Source organism: Rhinatrema bivittatum, chromosome 3 (genome assembly GCF_901001135.1).
Source record: "Rhinatrema bivittatum chromosome 3, aRhiBiv1.1, whole genome shotgun sequence".
Taxonomy (NCBI): Eukaryota; Metazoa; Chordata; class Amphibia; order Gymnophiona; family Rhinatrematidae; genus Rhinatrema; species Rhinatrema bivittatum.
This window is the reverse complement of record NC_042617.1, coordinates 296,004,778-296,024,105: the sequence shown is the minus strand read 5'-3', so window position 1 is coordinate 296,024,105 and position 19,328 is coordinate 296,004,778. Positions and strand designations below refer to the sequence as shown.

General features: G+C 43.5%; 1 protein-coding gene across 1 annotated transcript in view; it reads right to left on the bottom strand.

Moving 5' to 3' along the window:
- Positions 1-8,048, bottom strand: part of SENP1 (SUMO specific peptidase 1) — a 458,603-nt gene extending 450,555 nt beyond the window's left edge. The window contains exon 1 of the mRNA XM_029594995.1: positions 7,996-8,048. The gene's annotated coding sequence lies outside the window, so the exon portion shown is untranslated. The remainder of the gene's footprint in view (positions 1-7,995) is intronic.
- Positions 8,049-19,328: the final 11,280 nt, after the last annotated feature.

Genomic DNA, 19,328 nt, shown 5'->3' with positions numbered 1-19,328 from the left:
GATAGCAGGGCTGAATTAGCCATGCTGTCATGGGAGTCACAAGCTCCCAAACGTGATGATAGAAGTGGCAATCACTTGTTATGCTCTGTTGCAGATTGTAGGACTGTGTGACCTAAACTTGCATCTGCTAAAGTTTGTTGATCCAGGCAATAATGCATAGTAAACGTGTATAAGGAAGTCCAAGTAGCCGCCTTACAAATGTCTATGGGTTGTATGTTCTTGAGGTGAGCCCATGACGTCGCTAGGGCGCGAACCTGGTGAGCTTTTGGCTTGTGCGAGAGAAGCTCATTCCGTTTGTCGGAACAGAATTGAATACATTGGACTATCCAGCTGGATATGGTACGTTTCGAGACTGGTAGTCCTGGTGCTTTAGGATCGAAAGATAGAAATAGTTGCGATGGACGTGTTGAAGATGTCGTCCTATTTCTGTAGTAAGCTAGAGCTCTTATACAGTCCAAGGTGTGAAGCAACGCTTCCCTAGGCGTTGTATGGGGTTTTGGAAAAAACGTTGGAAGTTCTATACTCTGATTAAGGTGAAATTGAGAAATGACCTTTGGTAAGAATGATGGGTGAGTTCTAAGGACCACTTTTTGATGAAAGAATTGTAAGTAAGGTTCATAGTGCACTAGTGCTTGCAGTTCACTGACTCGTCTGGCTGAGGTGACTGCTACTAGGAATACCACTTTCCACGTAAGGAATTTCATGTGCACCGATTCCATTGGTTCAAAAGGGGAAAGCATGAGTTGTTCTAAGACTTGGTTGATATTCCAAGGACCCGCTGGTTTGGTAGTGGGGGGGGTCTAATGTGTAGTAGTCCTTTGAGGAAACGTGCAAGCAAAGGGTGAGCTGCTATAGTGGTTTGATTATATGGCCTGTGGTAGGCTGCAATGGCACTGAGGTGAACTCTGATCGAAGCCGTGGCTAAACCTGTTTCGAATAAGGTATGAAGATAGTCCAACAGCTGTTGCGGGAAACAGTCCATAGGTGATATGTGGTGTGCTACACACCAGGTGGTATATCGTTTCCATTTGTATTGGTAATTGCGTCGGGTGGAGGGTTTCCTAAATTCCAATAGGATACGTTGAGCGGTGGTGGAGACGTTTTGTTCTGTTAGTAACCACCTGTCAATCTCCACGCTGTTAAGTGTAGGGATGAATGCAGTGGATGTAACAGCGTTCCCTGGTCCTGCAACAGGAGATCTGGTCGCTGTGGAAGTCGCATTGGTGGGTCGCTGGAAAGGTGCAGGAGGTAACTGTACCATGGCTGTCTTGGCCAGGCTGGTGCGACGAGGATCATTTGTGCATTGTCCATTATGCATTTTTGAATTGTTCTGGTGATCAAGGGAATGGGAGGATACGCATATAGGAGACCCGATGTCCACGGGATGAGGAAGGCATCTTGCGCTATCCGGTACTTGCTTGGGCGAAGGGAACAGAATTTTGGAAGCTGTGCATTGAGTTCCGTCGCAAATAAGTCTATCGATGGTGCTCCCCATCTGGTGAAAATACTGAGTACCACTTCCCGGTTGAGGGACCATTCATGTGGGTGGAATATGCGGCTTAATCTGTCCGCTCTCGTGTTTGCTATACCTGGCAAGTATGTGGCCTGGAGATGTATGCAATGTCTGTGCGCAAATTGGAAGATGAGTAAGGCTTCCCTGCATAGTGTCCATGAACCCGAACCTCCCTGTTTGTTGACGTAGAACATTGCCACTTGATTGTCCGTGTAGACCATGACTCTTCGTCCCTTCAGAAACTGCTGAAAAGCTTGGAGAGCGTTGCGAATTGCTCAAAGTTCCAGCAAATTTATTTGCAGCGTTTGTTCTGCTAAGGACCAAAGACCTTGTGTCTCGTGAATCTCTAAATGTGCCCCCCAGCCCTTCCGCGAGGCATCTGTTGTTAGAACGGAGTCGTGCATGGGTTGTCTGAATAAGGCTCCTTTCGTCAATGTGGACGGGAGGAGCCACCAAGCTATGTCTTTCTTCATTTCTGTGGTTAGGGCAATCGATTGAGAGAGTGGTTGGGAATGTTGACTCCATTGCCGTTTGAGTCCCCATTGTAGTCGTCTCATGTGTAACTTGGTATTTGGCACAAGAAAAATGGCCGCTGCCATATGGCCGAGAATAACTAGGATTTGTCTGGCAGACGAGGACGGTCTCGGTAACAGATCGTTCAGAAGATTTTGCATTTGTGCTTGTCGGTCCTGTGGCAGATATGCTCTGGATTGGGTGGTGTCCAGGTAAGCGCCTATGAATTGTAGCTGTTGTGTCGGTTTCAGGTGCGACTTCTGGAAATTGACCACTAGTCCTAGTTGGTGTAAGCATTACAGAATTTGACGAAGCTGACAGAGGAGGCGGTCTTGTGATGGAGCCACCACTAGCCAGTCGTCCAGGTAAGGGAAAATTGTTATCCCTTGTTGTCGGAGATGAGCCACTACCATGCACTTGGTGAACACTCTGGGTGCCGCTGATAACCCGAAGGGAAGTACTCTGTACTGGTAATGTTGTTGCCTGTAACTGAAGCAAAGGTACCGCCAAGAAGAAGGATGGATTAGAATATGAGTATATGCATCCTTCAGGTCGATGGAACACATCCAGTCGTTGGGTTGCAGTAAGGGTAGGATTGACTTCAGGGATACCATCTTGAATTTCTCTTTTATCAGGAATTTGTTGAGTTCCCTGAGATCTAGAATAGGTCACAGGCCTTCCACTTTCTTGGGAATTAGGAAGTATGGGGAATAAAATCCTCAATTGTAGTTGTTCGAGGTTAGTTGTACTATGGCTTTCTGTTGACATAGGTGTGAGATCTCCTGTTGGAGTTGTGGATGATCCCGCATAGTTCTGACGGACGGGAACTGCGGAAGGCGTGGTTTTGATTGAAATTGAAGACGATAACCTTGACTCACAATGTCCAATACCCACTGATCTGTTATTTGTTTCCAAACCACAACACAGGATTGGACTCTCCCTGGCGGCGAGAGGTGGAGTGATGGTGGCTGTATGTTCAAAAAGACTGTGTGGGTTTAGGGGCAGTCGATTGCTGTTGCGCTTGCTGACGTTGGGCGCGTGGTTTACCCCTACGAGGGAGATGAGACTGTTGTTGTTGCGGCTGTTGTCTTTGATAGGGTTGGTATGTGTGGTACGTCTGAGAGCGGTATCCTTGATACGGTCGGAAAGGTCTACGTCCGTAGGAGGACTTACGCTGATATGGGTAAAAGTGTTTTGTTGGATGGTAAGTTGCATGTGAGTGCAGGGATTGTACCGCTAACGCCTCATCTTTGAGCTTACCGACCGTTTCCTGCAGTTTTGCTCCAAACAGGTTGTCCCCTGCACAGGGAAGGTTGGCAAGTTTTTCATGAACATCTTCCCTGATGGAGCTGGAACGGAGCCATGCCGTCCTGCGTGCTGCTATGGCTGTCGCGGAAGCTCTTGAGGAGGTCTCCATGCCCTCATAGACTGAGCGGAGTAGGTGTCTGGAACATTCTTCCATATCATGTAGGGTTTGAGGTGGTTGTCCACCAGTGGTAGAAAGGAAGCCTTTAGTTGCTTGAATGCAGTCATACAGGTATTGCACCATATAAAATTGGTGGTGCATAATGCGTGTTGTGAGCATAGAGTTTTGGTATATCTTTCTTCCCACTTCATCCAGATACCTATGGTCCTTATTTGGTGGATAGGTTGCGTGTAGTTTCGGTTTTTTGAACCGTTGCATAGCCGACTCGACAACTACTGACTCATGTGGTAGTTGCGGGAGTGCATACGGAGTTTCTTTTTTTATTTTAAATTTGATATCCGATTTTCTGGATACTGCTTGTATGGTTTGAGGGGTCTCCCATGACTTTAAGCGTAGCCGATGCAGTAGTTCGTGAGGTGGAAGTGTGGTAGGCTCTCCTGGAACATCAAAAATTTAACAACCCCAATGTTTCAGCTCTGGGGTCTGGTTCCTTTTGAATTTGTAGTTGTAGGATGTTCCCTATCTTTTCTAAAAACTTTGGATAGGAAAGATCCTCAGGTGGAGAATACGGCTCATGTTGTCCTTCCGGAGAGTCTGAGGGAAACCCAGTTGATGAAGTAGGTGAATCCGAAAAGGAGTCGTCGGGTTCTCGTGATACGGAACAGGTAGGTGAATGTGGGTTAGCTTGTTCCGCCAGGGGAGATTGTTTCTCGCTAATGTCGTCTAACGGCTCTGAAATTCCTGGATCTTGTGTAGAACCCGACTTATCTTTATCTATGATAAATGATGACTCTATGGCCTCGTAAAAACCTGACAAGGATTGTGATAAGTGCCAGAAGGCATCTTTTGTAGCCTGCGGCATCAATTTTGCTGATCTCTTCTGCCTTTGTTGATCTTTCCGAGGACTAGGACTATGATCTGGTTGTTCCGGTTCACTAACCGAACCTGGAGAAGCTTGAGATGATGTGAGGTATATAGGGGAAGCGTGTTCCCACTGATGGGACAATAGTGAGGACCTAGACGTCGAAGGACTAACTTCTGTAGCCTTGCGATGTTTCATCTTTGGGTCCTGGTATGGGTCTTGCTTCCGTCTCTTTTCATGAAGAGTTGCCTGATAGTCAGATGGAGTATGAGTTCTTCGGGAACTGTGCGAAGATGAACTTGATCTTTTGTGTTTAGAACTCCGTGAGGTAGATCTATGGTCATCTGATCTTTTACGTTTGTGACCAACCTCTTGTGTCATAGACTCTTTTCTTGCTGACAAAGAATATAAATGTGAATCTCCCTTTGTAGGTATCGTCACAAATGATCCTGTTTGCTCCCTTGACTGTTCCGATGCCGAATGGAACAATGTTTCTGTGGAAAGGCACGGTGCTTCCCGTTCTTTTTGTAGTGGTAGTCCCGATGTTTTCGGCGCCGTATGGTTTTTCGACGTCCTGTAGCTGTCTGGCGTCGTACGGCTTTTCGGCGCCGTGTGGCTCTTCGGCGCCATGTGGCCTTCCTGCGCCATGCTTTCCGGAGCCGCATGGGCTTTCGGCGCCGCTTTGCGCTTCGACTGTTTCGGCGCCGTACTGTCTTGCAGGGTCGGCGCTATGTGGTGCAGCGACTTCGGAGCCTTGTGGCGCAATTCCTGCGGCTCCTGCGCTGCCATCTCTTGAGGCCTAGGGCGCGGTGATGTTGGCCTTGGTGCCGAATGGCGCGACCTCTCTTTATGACTATGAGGTGATCTGCCTCGTCTCGATTCCCGACTGGACGATTTTCGGCGATGAAGGGTTGCAGGGCCCTGCTCCCCTGTTACCTGGCTGTCTGATAAAGCCTTCGGTGCCGAACATTTCAACCTCTTCACCGGTCCCGGTGAAGAGTGGGCCTCTGATGCTTCAGGAGTGCTGAGGAGCTCCCGCAGCCTGTAGGCCCTCTGTCTTTTCGCCCTGGGCGACATTTTAGCACAATATTCGCAGTTTGACACATCATGTGCGCTGCCGAGGCAACGGTAACACCGGTCATGGCCGTCCGTGACCGACATTATGCGATTGCAGCGGCAGCGTTTAAATCCGGACTTCGACATGAGGAGAGTGTTGGCTCCGCGTGCGATCCCGCGCGCGGAAGAAACAGACTGAGGAGAATAGATCTTCCTGCACGGGAACACACACGCGCAGAGGATACAAAAATCAACCTCTGCTTTATCAAGCTCCGCCTCCCGGACCTGATGGACAGATCCCATGACAGCATGGCTAATTCAGCCCTGCTATCGACGGGAAAACCAAAGAACTCACTGAGAGTGGTCTGTGAGGGGACAACCATGGCTGTTCAGAGAAAGTATGAGGAATAGGTTCCAACTCCACCTGGTGTTCGATGCAAAGTGGCCCTGCACCTTCTGATTTCTTTTTCAGCCCGATGCTGAAGTCTTACCCGTGGTAGACAGGGGTAGTGCTTCAGCATGCTCCAGGGTTTTCTTTGGAACTCCCAAGGGCTTGTTTGATAGCTCCATAGACGCAGAATGTCGTTTCTTTGGGTGGTGATGCGATTTTGGGCCTGGTGATGAATATGTAGAGCATTGGAGTGACGGGGCATAATTTAAGGCATTTCTATTATGCCCTTCTTACATTCAGGGCAGATTACAAGAAACATTCACAGTTTTCCAAAAAAGATACAACATACATAAAAATAAAAATCATTGGAAATAAAAATAGTAAACAAAATTAGGATAAATCATTCATTAAAAGCAATCTTAAAAAGATGAGTTTTAAGATTTTTTTTAATATCTTGGAATCATTACAATTTCTTAATTCTATAGGAAGTGTGTTCCAGAACATTGGACCTACTGCCGAGAGTGCTCTTTTGCGTGTTTCATCGAGGTGTATGAGTTTCAGTGATGGAAAGACAAGCAGGTGCTGCGCATGAGCATAACTGCCCGATGCTGAAGAGACATTATTTCTCCTGGAGTCGGGCAACCTTTTGGGCCCGCTGGTGTCCGGCACAAGGGGACAAGCAGCCGCAATCCCTATAGTTGGCCTGGTCGTGGTCCAGGCCCAAGCAGATGTAGCAGTAATTATGCCCATTTGTCGCTGACATTATGTGCCCACACTGGAAGTATTTAAACCCTGGCTGCCTCTTAGACATGTTTAACACTGAAAAGTGCTGTTGTGTGGACCCTGATACAAAAAAAAAAAAACAAAAAAAACCTAAGAAAAAGTGAGGAGCGTGAGAGGCTCTTTCTGTCCGAGCAATGGTGTGGAAAAAAAACCCAAACTGGGGAGACAACTTTGGTCGATCGCGCAGGAACTGCTGCGCATGAGCAGAGTAACAAAGCTCTGCCATTTAGAGAGTTCTGCATCATGCACTGTCGGATTAAGTCACCCCAGACAGCACAGCTAATTCAGCCTGCTTATTGATGGAAAATAAGCATTTGAATCTGGCACCTTAGGCCACTCAGCCATTCTGTATTATTATGACAATTACTTATTCATATCTGGATCAACAAGAGATTACCAAACATTTTAATTCAGAATTTACATAAGAATTAACAAAAAATAGCAAGAAAGTACAAATCCTACCACAATCTTAATGCTTGAGATTTAAAACAGTTTATAAATTGATGTATTGCTGTCCTAGTCTTACTATTCCTGCTTGAGGGATCAAATTACTACTTTATCCCTTGCCCGACCTGCAAACTTTCCAGGACTCAAGAGTTGGGAAGCCAGTGGGATGAGTATGGATAAACTGAGACACAAACAGGGAACTTATAAACTAACTTACCCAGAGTCACAAAGCCGCAGAGAGAATGATTAGAACTAAACCAGAGGAAGTCGCACAGACTCCTTAGCAGACCTGGGATTAGGTGTGAGGCACACACAAGTTAGCACCATTTAGGACTTGAATTTGTATCCTAGTTTGTTTTTAAAAATGACCCAAGACGCACTTCACTGTTCCGACCGCACCATAACCCAAAATATAAATAAAAGACTGCACAAATAAGGGGGGGGGGAGCAAAACCACTCCTCCCCCCAAAGAAAAAGCATAACAAGGTTCAAGACCACTGAAAGACACAGAGGACCCCCTCACCTTCTGGTTACATTTTGGCAGTCTAGAGACTGTCATGAAGTCCGGGGAGGTGCGAAATGTTTGACACTAGCAGCGCATCCCCGCCCCTTTTAGGAAAAGGAAACCAGCCTGGGCTGCTAAAAACAAAATCCCTACGAGAAAGGGAAGCCCGGTATTTTGATATTAAGAAAATAAAATCTATTTCTGTTCGCTATGGAAGCCGACCCTTATTTTCCAGCCACAATAGCAACCTGAAGCGTCGCTGTTCCTTCAACCGCAGGGCAGAGAACGCGTGTGCGGTGACGACGGCGGCGGCCCCATTCCTCCCACCACCCGCTCTCACTCCCGGACTGAGGAACAGGGGCCTCCCCCGGTGAGCTAGGAAACGAAGACTTTGAAAGGAGGAAAACAATGATGCGGGGAGAAGGAGGCCGGGAACCCCCTTTCTTATTTCTATTTTATTTCTCTCTCAACGCCCGAAGGTTTTCGCACGCAGACTTACCTCACGGTCGCTTTCCCCGCCGGCTGATGTTAAAAAAAAAAAAAAAAAAAAAAATTGCGGCTACAAGAAGCAGCAACGGTAGCTGGAGCCGTAAAGCGGCGCAGCCGCCTGTCAGCGCGAGAAGGGCCCCAACGGCCATATTTGATTCGGGCAACAACAAAAAAATATTCGTATTCTGAAAATACAGTGGACGCCCGTGTTTGCCTGTGGGCACTTCTTACTTTTTTTTAGCCCGACTTAAGGATGGCCGACTAGTGTAGCGGGTTGGCTCTTTATTTGGGGGTTTTCTTTTTTCGGTTTCTTTGGGGATTTTAAATCTACCGCCACTCTTTCTTCTTCCCAGCTTGGCTCGGGGGGCCACATTTCTTCTGTTTGCATTCAATACTTTATGAAGGCTTTTTAGTTTGGCTCTTTTTATTTATTTATTTATTTTTTTTCCGCATGGGTCTGAGATGAGAGAAAAAAAAAAACCTCGGTGTACTACCGGAAGCCTTGTTTTTTTGGTTTTTTTTTACGGCGTCCGCTTTACGACTTTCTCCCCAAAGATAATGTGTGTGCTGCGCTTTCCTTTTGCATTCGCGAACTCCCATCTTCCTCCATTTCGAAAGTCTTGTGCCTTAGTAATCTGAAGATACGGAAGTAGAAAAATGCTTGCTCCCCTATGAGGAAAGGCTGAAGAGCTTAGGGCTGTTCAGCTTGGAGAAGAGATTTATAATAATCTGCTCCTGTATGATTATCTTTACAAAGAAAATAAACAAAGTAACATTTTGCATACAGTGTGCTAAGTTAGACCTAGACAGGACACTGTCTCTCCTGAATATTGTATTCGTAACAGATTACATCTTTTCTATATGGAGTGAAAGCCTGCTGTTCCATCCCCTTTATCATTTTGGTTGCCCTCTCCATCGCAACTATATCTTTTTTTGGGATGCGGTGACCAGAATTGTACACAGTATTCAAGGTGCGGTCTCACCATGGAGTGATACAGAGGCATTATGACATTTTCCGTTTTATTAACCATTCCCTTCCTAATAATTCCTAACATTCTGTTTGCTTTTTTGACTGCCGCAGCACACTGAGCCGACATTTTCAATGTGTTATCCACTATGATGCCTAGATCTTTTTCCTGGGTGGGTAGCTCCTAATATGGAACTAACATCGTGTAACTACAGCAAGGATTATTTTTCTCCCTTGGGTAAGCCATGCTGACTTTGTTCCATTAAACCATGCCTTTCTAAATGTTTTGTGATTTTGCTCTTTAGAACACTTTCTACTATTTTTCCTGGCACTGAAGTCAGACTTAAGTGGTCTATAGTTTCCTGGATCGCCCTTGGAGCCCTTTTTAAATATTGGAGTTATATTAGCCACCCTCCAGTCTTCAGATACAATGGATGATTTTACTAATAGGTCTGAAATTTCACGAGATCAGCATAGAGTACATACTGGTCGCACTTGGTTTGAAGGCTGGGACACAGAGAAGCGGGAGAACGGGCTTCTTCCTCTTCTCGGCCACTGGCAGCCTCCCGAACCTCTTCTTTCTTTGGCTACCAGCAAAATGGGGTCCACCAGCAGCCTCCTGGGGCCTCTCCTCTTCTTGGCCACCACTCTCCTGGATGTGCATGCAGTTGGTGGTGCTCGGCACACCCCGTTTCAAAGTGGTGGGACCACACCCATGCCCCACATTAAAAACAGAAACTACAAAAATACAAATCCTGAGACATGAGAGGAGTGGGAAACAAAGCTCAAAGAGACCTCATATTTGAATGCCAAGAGGCTAAGCAATTATGAGCTTATAATAGCATTGAGTTGTTCTCTATGGGCTGTGTATGGAGGGCGCTTCACCATGAAGCTGCCCGGTATGCACTTTGAGTCTATAAAGTACTTGAAACACGGATCGCTTGAATGTTAAAGCTTAAATCCAATGATGTACTTATCTTGTCCGTTGACTAGCCTTGAGATGATGTAAAAGTGGTGAACACCGACATAATCCCGACACAGAGTGTTTCGGAGCAGACCTCCTTCTTCAGGGGGTCGGGTGCCACTGAGACCGAATCTGTCAAATTCAGGAGGTGAATTACTTATATTGCGGAAGTAATTAATTGTATGGCGGCGCCGATAGCGTCCAAATGCAGCTTTATGCGATGGTGGTCTGGAGTCATTCGCTTAGCCGTGAGACATCTATCGGCGATAGATGTCTATGCAACTCAATGCTATTATAAGCTCATAATTGCTTAGCCTTTTGGCATTCAAATATGAGGTCTCTTTGAGCTTTGTTTCCCACTCCTCTCATGTCTCAGGATTTGTATTTTTGTAGTTTCTGCTACTGACTTCCTGTTCTTGTGGATTCTTTATTTTTTCCATATTAAAAACATGCAGACAAAAATTGAAATGGAAACCCTGAGAAGTCAGATGCTGCATGCAGTGCAACACTGGAGAAAGAGAAACAATATGCATTTCTTTTTATCTTAGGCAAAATACAAAAATATAAGAAACGCACATTCCCAAACTAACATCTTCTAGTCATTAAACTGAAAATAAAATGTGTTTTTTTTTCTACCTGTTGGCTGGACATTTTATATTTCTAATTGGATTGGTCCCATTTCTTTTCCACCTTCCTCTTGTCTATCTTTTCCTAACTTCCAGGGTTTCCTTTCCATGTTCTTTTTCTTCTCTCTCCTGTGTTCTTCTCTTTCTTCTTTTCCTGTCTTTGACATTGATCTTTCCCTTTCATCTCTTTTCTGCTTCTATCTATTCTAAGATATATTTCACTCCTCCTCCTCTCATCCAGTCCTCGGTCTCCTTCTTTCACCTCACCTATCTACCATTGTGCCATCTCCCACTCTCTTCTCTTTTCTCCCTGCTTTCTCACAGTACTCGCAATCCCCTCTGTTCTTACTTCTTCCTGAGCCTATTTCCCCCATTCTCTATTTCCCCATTTCCACCCTCTGTACTCACCCCCTTTTCAGCCCTCAACTATTATCCTCTGCCTCTTATCCACTCATTAGCTCCAGCATCTTGTTTCACTCATCCTCCCACTTCTAGCCCTTGTCGCTTATCTCCTACCCAGTCTCCCATCACTCCTCATTTCCCATTGATAGCAGGCTGAATTAGCTATGCTTTCTGGGAGCGTCGACGCGACCGGAGTAGGCGGAGTTTCTCTCTAGTAGTGACAGAGTTTTTAACTCTGTGCATCTGCGCGGTCGTCTTCCCGTGCTAATCCATTTTTTCTCCTCAGTCTCTTTTTTTCCGCAAGCCGATAGCACACGGGGTATTTTCTCTGTCACTCCTCATCTCACTTTTTTAGCGATTTTTTGCAATTTTTGTTTCGAAAAATGTTTCTGGCAGTGATGGCTCCTAAGCCATCTGGTTTTAAATACTGCCAGTATGGCAAAATTATGTCCATAACAGATGGACATAATTATTGCTAATTATGCCTGTGCCCGGATCATGACCAAGCCTCATGTAGAGACTGTGGTCGGATGTCTCCCCGGGCCCGAAGGCACCGCACTGCGAGGCTAGCGCGCCTCAGATCGCCATCGATGCCTTCGCCGCAACTGGCGAAGATGCCAAAGAAAACATTGAAGAGAGCTGTGTCGCTGGAGCCGGGAGACCACAGTACAGCGACCAGGTTAGAGATTCCTAAAGCGCCGAAGAAAAGGGTCGAGACTATGTCTCATAAATCCCCAAATGAGCCTCGCGGGATACAGGGCCCTGTTCCTGTCCATACTAGTGCGCTAAGAAGTAAAGAACCGAAGCGTCACCACGGTGCTTCAAGGTATCACGGCGCTTCGACTCATCAAGGCGCATCACGGTGCATCAGTGCACCATGGCGCATTGGCGCACTGCGAAGCACCCATAAAACATGGCGCTTCATTGCCACTCGAAGCACCGGCGCAGCCTACACCTCCGGCACCTACGACTCCTTCCTCAGGGCCAGGAGTGCAACAGCCAAAAAAGAAGACCCAGAAAACCAAACATATACTACGGGATCCCTTCCTTTCTATTGCCTCGACTCAGCCAGATGAAGAATCTGAAGTAGACGTTGAATTTTCTTCAGCATCAAGATCCTCTGCAGCTTCTTCACTCAGTGCTGCTTCACTTTCGGATTGGTCATCCTCATCTCATAATAGAACAGGTTCCCCCCAGGGAGACCCACAGGAGCCTGAAAAGGTACCATCTCTGGACCATCTGTCTCCACTTCTTTTACAACCGCAGCCTCCTCTCGCATCCAAGGCTATGCTTCAGATTTCTCAGGCTCTCAATACATATTTCCAGGATTTACAGGCCATGCACCCACGACCCGCAACTCCATCTCTACCAGCGGATATACCAGGTCCTTCAAAACCTATCCAACCACCTACAAAATCTCCACATCAAGAGTGTCTGGATAGCCCTGCCTCTTAGTGATCTACTTCTTCCCCAAGTTCGTCCACAGGTATGCTTTCGGACCCTCCGGAGGGTCTTCCGGAACCTTATTCCCCACCGGAAGACATAACTTTTGCAAAATTTATGGAAAAGGTGAGTGCCCTTCTCAACATAGAAACTGGTAAAATCCCAGATCTGAAGTTCTGGGAATTCTAAAAATCTTTGAAATGCCGCCAGAGCCTACTGCGTTACCTCCTCATACAGTTCTAAATTCAGTCCTGCACAAGATCTGGGAAAAACCTTTTTCTTCAGGTCCAACATCCCGGAAAACAATTTAAAGTATAGGATGCGAAACTCTACTCTTTACGACTCTACTCAGTTACCTCATAATTCCATAGTAGTTGAGTCTGCCCATATCAAGGCAAAGCAATAAAACTCCATGCCAATTCACCACCTGGTAAAGATTAGAAATCTTTAGATGATTTTGGACGTAAAGTGTATCATACCTCGATGTTGACCACAAAATTTGAACATCACCAATTCCTCATTATACAATACCTCTTTGAAACACTTCAAAAATTGCGTCCACTCTGCCTAGCCTCGGACAACTCCTTACCACAACCCTTCACTGACATGGAGGAAGGACTTCGCCATTTACCCAGGACAGTTTATGAATCTTTCAAGTCTACCTCACAAGGTGCTGTCGCAGCACAATGATTAGCTTGGTTAAGAGCTAGCTCGATACGAGAAGACGTTCACGAGAAATTGGCTGATATCCCCTGCATGGGAGACAACCTTTTTGGCAATAAATTTGCCTAAACGATTACACAATTAAAGGAGCAGAATTCGGCAGTGCTTTCATTAACAACACCTACAGATTCTCACTCATCCTACAAAAAATTCTACCCTAATTATAGGAGACGTACATACCCAAGAACGTCCTTCAGACCTTTCCATCCTATAATCAACCACGATTCCAGCCTCTAATGCATCAGTCTCATGGACGCTCTAGACAACAACGTCCGCAGAAACAGGCCGCCACAGCTCCTCAAAAGCAACCACCGGCTTTTTGAGCTATCCTGAGCCACCCCCACTGCCATTCATAGGAGGTCGCCTACTACATTTCTATACCAACTGGATAGAAATAACTACAGATTGCTGGGTTTTAGATATCATTAGAGAAAGTTATTGTCTAAATTTCATAACTCCGCCAGTAATTCCCCATGTACCCCCTTACAGGGGCACGTCATCCAACACCTCCTTTCTTCAAGAAGAAATAAGGAACCTTCATCTCCAACACTCCATTCAAAAACTTCCTCTATCAAAAAAAAATCTGGGATTTTATTCTCATTACTTTCTCATTCCAAAAAAATCAGGAGGCCTTCGTCCAATCTTAGATTTAAGAAACCTCAACAAATACATCCAAAGAGAAAAGTTCAAGATGACCTCTCTCAAAAACATTATACCCCTTCTGCAACCCATGTTCCATAGACTTGAAGGATGCTTACTCTCATATACCCATGCACCCTTCTTCGTGGCAATACCTTTGTTTTCAAGCCCTGAATACACACTACCAGTACAAGGTCCTGCCCTTTGGCCTTTCTTCAGCACCAAGAGTTTTCACGAAATGTTTAGCAGTGGTGGTGGCTCACCTCAGGAAATTATCGATCCAAATTTTTCCCTATCTCGACGATTGGCTGTTAGTGGCATCGGATCCAGCCACTCTACGGACACACACTACGTAAGCAATAACTTGCCTACAGACATTAGGTTTCCTAATCAATTACCACAAGTCCAATTTGCAGCCAACCCAGGCACTTCAATTCATCGGAGCTCTCATCGACACAAAAACAGAGAGAGCTTACCTTCCAAGGGACAGAATTCAAAATCTCTCCACCCTAGCTCACAGACTTCTCAATCAATCCCATGCTCCAGCACGTCAAGTCCTCCAGTTGCTGGTTCACATGGCGGCGGCGATCCATGTAGTCCCATTCACAAGGCTCCATATGTGTCATCTTCAATGGGGTTTAAAGACTCAATGGTCACAGTTCCTGCAACCCCTCTCTACCAGAGTTCAAATCACCAAACATATGCGCATGGATATGCACTGGTGGATATCCTCCGCAAACCTAACTTCGGGAGCTCCCTTTCGATCGCCTCCACATCAACTAACACTGACGATGGACACATCCAGAAAAGGTTGGGGAGCCCACCTATTAGACCTAAAAACTCAAGGTTGCTGGTCGCCTCAAGAGACTACGTACCAGATCAACCTCCTGGAACTTCTTGCAATCTGGAAGGCACTCCAGACCTTCTCTCCTCAAGTCTGTCGCAGAAGCCTCATGATATACACCGACAGCCAAGTTGCGATGTTCTACATAAACAAGGAAGGAGGATCCGGTTCATGGACACTTTGTTGAGAGGCCCTTCGCATCTTTTTTGGGCGAATGCGAACAGAATAACACTTCAGGCCATTTATCTGCTGAGGCTGGACAAGGTCTTAGCGGATCGACTCAGCAGAATTTTTCATCCACACGAATGGACATTAAATCGCAAAGTGGCGCAGAACATTTTTCAGCAATGGGGCTACCCAACCATCGATCTATTTGCAACTCAAAGCAATCGACAAACACGAACCTTTTGCTCCTTTTACCCAAGCAACCTTCGTTATGCCCCAGATGCCTTCCTCATTCCATGGATACAAAAACACAATAGATGCCTCAGTCTTATTTCAGTATTTATTAGAACAGAGATGTGCTCAAAAGTTGCCCGACTCAGGCTGAGTTTCGCAGCTCGTTGGCCGCTGCCTCAGGGGCTACAATCAAACCAAACAAGACATATATTGAATCACATCAAAAATTTAAAAATAACAATGAATAAATAAATAACATCATTAAGATCTTATAAATATTAAAAAGTTTTTTTAAATATTCAAAAATCTTTTTAAACAATAATTAAGATCTCAGATATCAAAAAATCAATAATCTTAGTAAAAAATGACAACAACACCTATAATTAAAAAACATATAAAGAATATTTTTTACCTTGAACACTTCAAATTCTCAATCGAAATCCACACAGTGAATTTAATCAAACGTTCAGCCGATGTATGATCAACTAAAAAACAATTATTTACAATGTAAAAAATTAAAACACGTTTCATCTTCTATAGTGCACATGTGGTATATAAAAAATTTTTTTTTTAAAATATTAGAAAACATTAATTGACAGCAAATGTAAAAAATTGATGCAATCATTAATTATGCCTGTTTATGACCAATAGTGCTAAACTGAAGCGAATATTTCAGTAATGACTTAATAAAAAAATTTATGTAAATCCAAAAATAAATTTATGTAAATACAAAAAATCAATTGTGTTTGTGAGTATGCTGTTCAAAAGTACATTAATAAAATGAAATCTGAATCTATCTCAAAAATATGCATTTTTATGGGGCTTGACATGAGGTAAAGATAGGTATCGGGTGACAGGCACAAAAGCAGCAGCAACGCTTGGTAAATTGCTTAACAAAAACATCTTTTTGTGTCGGGCAGCAAGCCGAGGAAGATCAGCTGCGCCTACAATTTACATTGAATCGGGATTGTGAGCGCTGAATCAACCATTCTAAGCAGCGGTTTTGGCGCCAAAAAACAGACAGACTAATAAAACAAATCAAAATTCTAAGAGATCTAAATATTCTTATACAAGACGGCCAGAAAAATAAAGCTCTTTAAGTAAAAACTAATAACATTGTTAAGTACTGCGCTGAAACTATCATAACATTAAATCTGGACACACTGAATCTACTGCCAAAAAGAAAACAGACTAAATCTGCCGCTCAAAAGATAGCGCTCTTTGTTAAAAAGTAAGTTATAAAACAATCAAATGTTCATCAACTTAAGATAGGCTTACCAGCCTAACTTAAAACGATTATTTATGATGTCTTAAATAGTTTTAACACGTTTTTTTAAAAAATAATTTTTTTATGTACATGTGGTGGTTGGTAATACTGTACAGCATTTTTGAATTTTATGATTTTTATGACCATATGAAGTGTAAAATATTTTTTTAGTATTAGCAATTTCATCTCATTGAATGTTCCCTGGATGTCTATGTTTACCCTCACTTTCTGATGGTTTTTAAATCTTAACATGATTTTGACACGCCCACTAGATTGATTGACATATCCAGCCTTACAATGAATATGTTTTTAGTTTTTTATTTAAGGAGTGTTATTTATTTGGATATTTTGTAAAATAAGATTTAGATGTTTTAGTTTTTTAATTTATTTTAATTATATCAAAATGTATCTTGACAGCGTTTTTTTGATTTTTGGCGCCAAAATCGCTATTTAAAATGGTGGATTCAGCGCGTGAATTCTTGATTCAATGTGAAACTGAGTGCGGTACATCACCCGAAGCAGTAAGTTTTTAGATTCTCTTGACCCACTGGTTTTAAATTTTAAAGTTAGTTTTAAGTTAGGCTGGTAAGCCTATCTTAAGTTGATGAACATTTGATTGTTTTATAACTTACTTTTTAACAAAGAGCACTATCTTTTGAGCGGCAGATTTAGTCTGTTTTCTTTTTGGCAGTAGATTCAGTGTGTCCAGATTTAATGTTATGATAGTTTCAGCGCAGTACTTAACAATGTTATTAGTTTTTACTTAAAGAGCTTTATTTTTCTGGCCGTCTTGTATAAGAATATTTAGATCTCTTAGAATTTTGATTTGTTTTATTAGTCTATCTGTTTTTTGGCGCCAAAACCGCTGCTTAGAATGGTTGATTCAGCGCTCACAATCCCGATTCAATGTAAATTGTAGGCGCAGCTGATCTTCCTCGGCTTGCTGCCCGACACAAAAAGATGTTTTTGTTAAGCAATTTACCAAGCGTTGCTGCTGCTTTTGTGCCTGTCACCCGATACCTATCTTTACCTCATGTCAAGCCCCATAAAAATGCATATTTTTGAGATAGATTCAGATTTCATTTTATTAATGTACTTTTGAACAGCATACTCACAAACACAATTGATTTTTTGTATTTACATAAATTTATTTTTGGATTTACATAAATTTTTTTATTAAGTCATTACTGAAATATTCGCTTCAGTTTAGCACTATTGGTCATAAACAGGCATAATTAATGATTGCATCAATTTTTTACATTTGCTGTCAATTAATGTTTTCTAATATTTAAAAAAAAAAATTTTTTAAAAATTTTTTATATACCACATGTGCACTATAGAAGATGAAACGTGTTTTAATTTTTTACATTGTAAATAATTGTTTTTTAGTTGATCATACATCGGCTGAACGTTTGATTAAATTCACTGTGTGGATTTCGATTGAGAATTTGAAGTGTTCAAGGTAAAAAATATTCTTTATATGTTTTTTAATTATAGGTGTTGTTGTCATTTTTTACTAAGATTATTGATTTTTTGATATCTGAGATCTTAATTATTGTTTAAAAAGATTTTTGAATATTTAAAAAAACTTTTTAATATTTATAAGATCTTAATGATGTTATTTATTTATTCATTGTTATTTTTAAATTTTTGATGTGATTCAATATATGTCTTGTTTGGTTTGATTGTAGCCCCTGAGGCAGCGGCCAACGAGCTGCGAAACTCGGCCTGAGTCGGGCAACTTTTGAGCACATCTCTGTTCTAATAAATACTGAAATAAGACTGAGGCATCTATTGTGTTTTTGTATCCTGACGGCTATCATAGATCGCCTACCTCTTTGTTTTCTTGGACCATTCCTCATTCCATGGACGGACGGCTTGCTGTATGCCTATCCATCCATTCCGCTCATCTCCAAAACGATTCAGAAATGTATTCAGGACACAGTGGACTTGATCTTAATAGCTCCAGCTTGGCCAAGACAACCATGGTATGCATATCTCCATACGCCCACCCATTCCCCTAGAATACCATCCACACCTGTTAACTCAGGAAGGGGGATCTCTTTTCCACCCAATGCACCAGTCCCTGCATCTGACAGCGTGGAGGTTGAACGGCAAGTATTAAGCCACTTAGGCCTCTCTTCAAACTTGGAAGACATACTACTCACGTCTAGGAAACCCTCGTCTAGACGTAACTATTCAGGGAAATGGCATCGCTATACCCAATGGTGCCAACCAAGGCACCTAGATCCTTTTTCATCTATTTCGACCTTCACACGCTCTACCTCTCCGGTCTAGCGTACTCTTCAGTTCGTGTACATATTAGCGCTATTGCTGCATTTCACCACTATCACCAAGGTCTACCAATTTCTAATCACCCTCTAATCTCTAGATTTATGCGGGGTATACTTCACCTTCGGCCTCCAATTGCGAAACCTCCTGTACCATGGGATCTGAACATTGTACTCGAACAACTCATGGCTACTCCCTTTGAGCCTTTGGACTCAAGCCATGTAAAATACCTAACCTGGAAAACCATTTTTCTGGTAGCTATAATATCCGCACGGAGAGTTAGTGAGCTGCAGGCCTTAGTTCACTGTTCTCCTTACTTGGAATTTTATCATGACAAAGACACCCTCCGTACTCATCCATCCTTCCTTCCAAAGGTGGTTACAGCATTCCATCTCATTCAAACGATTACACCAATTTTCAAACCCAAACCTCACCTTTCTGATCGTGATAAACTCCTACATTCACTGGACCGTAAGAGAGCTTTAGCCTATTACAAACAGAGAACTTTTTCCCTGTCAAGACCGTCTCAATTATTTCTTTCCTTCAATCCAAACAATCCAGGGCAACCGGTTACAAAATGAACCTTTGCGAACTGGTTAAGCCAATGCATAGAATTCTGTTACAACAAACGATCTATCACGCTTCCCAGCAAACCTAACGCCCACCAAATACGGGCCACTGCTACATCAATTGCCCATCTCAAGAAAGTTCCGCTACAAGACATCTGCAAAGCGGCAACTTGGTCTTCTCTGCATACTTTCACATAACACTACTGCA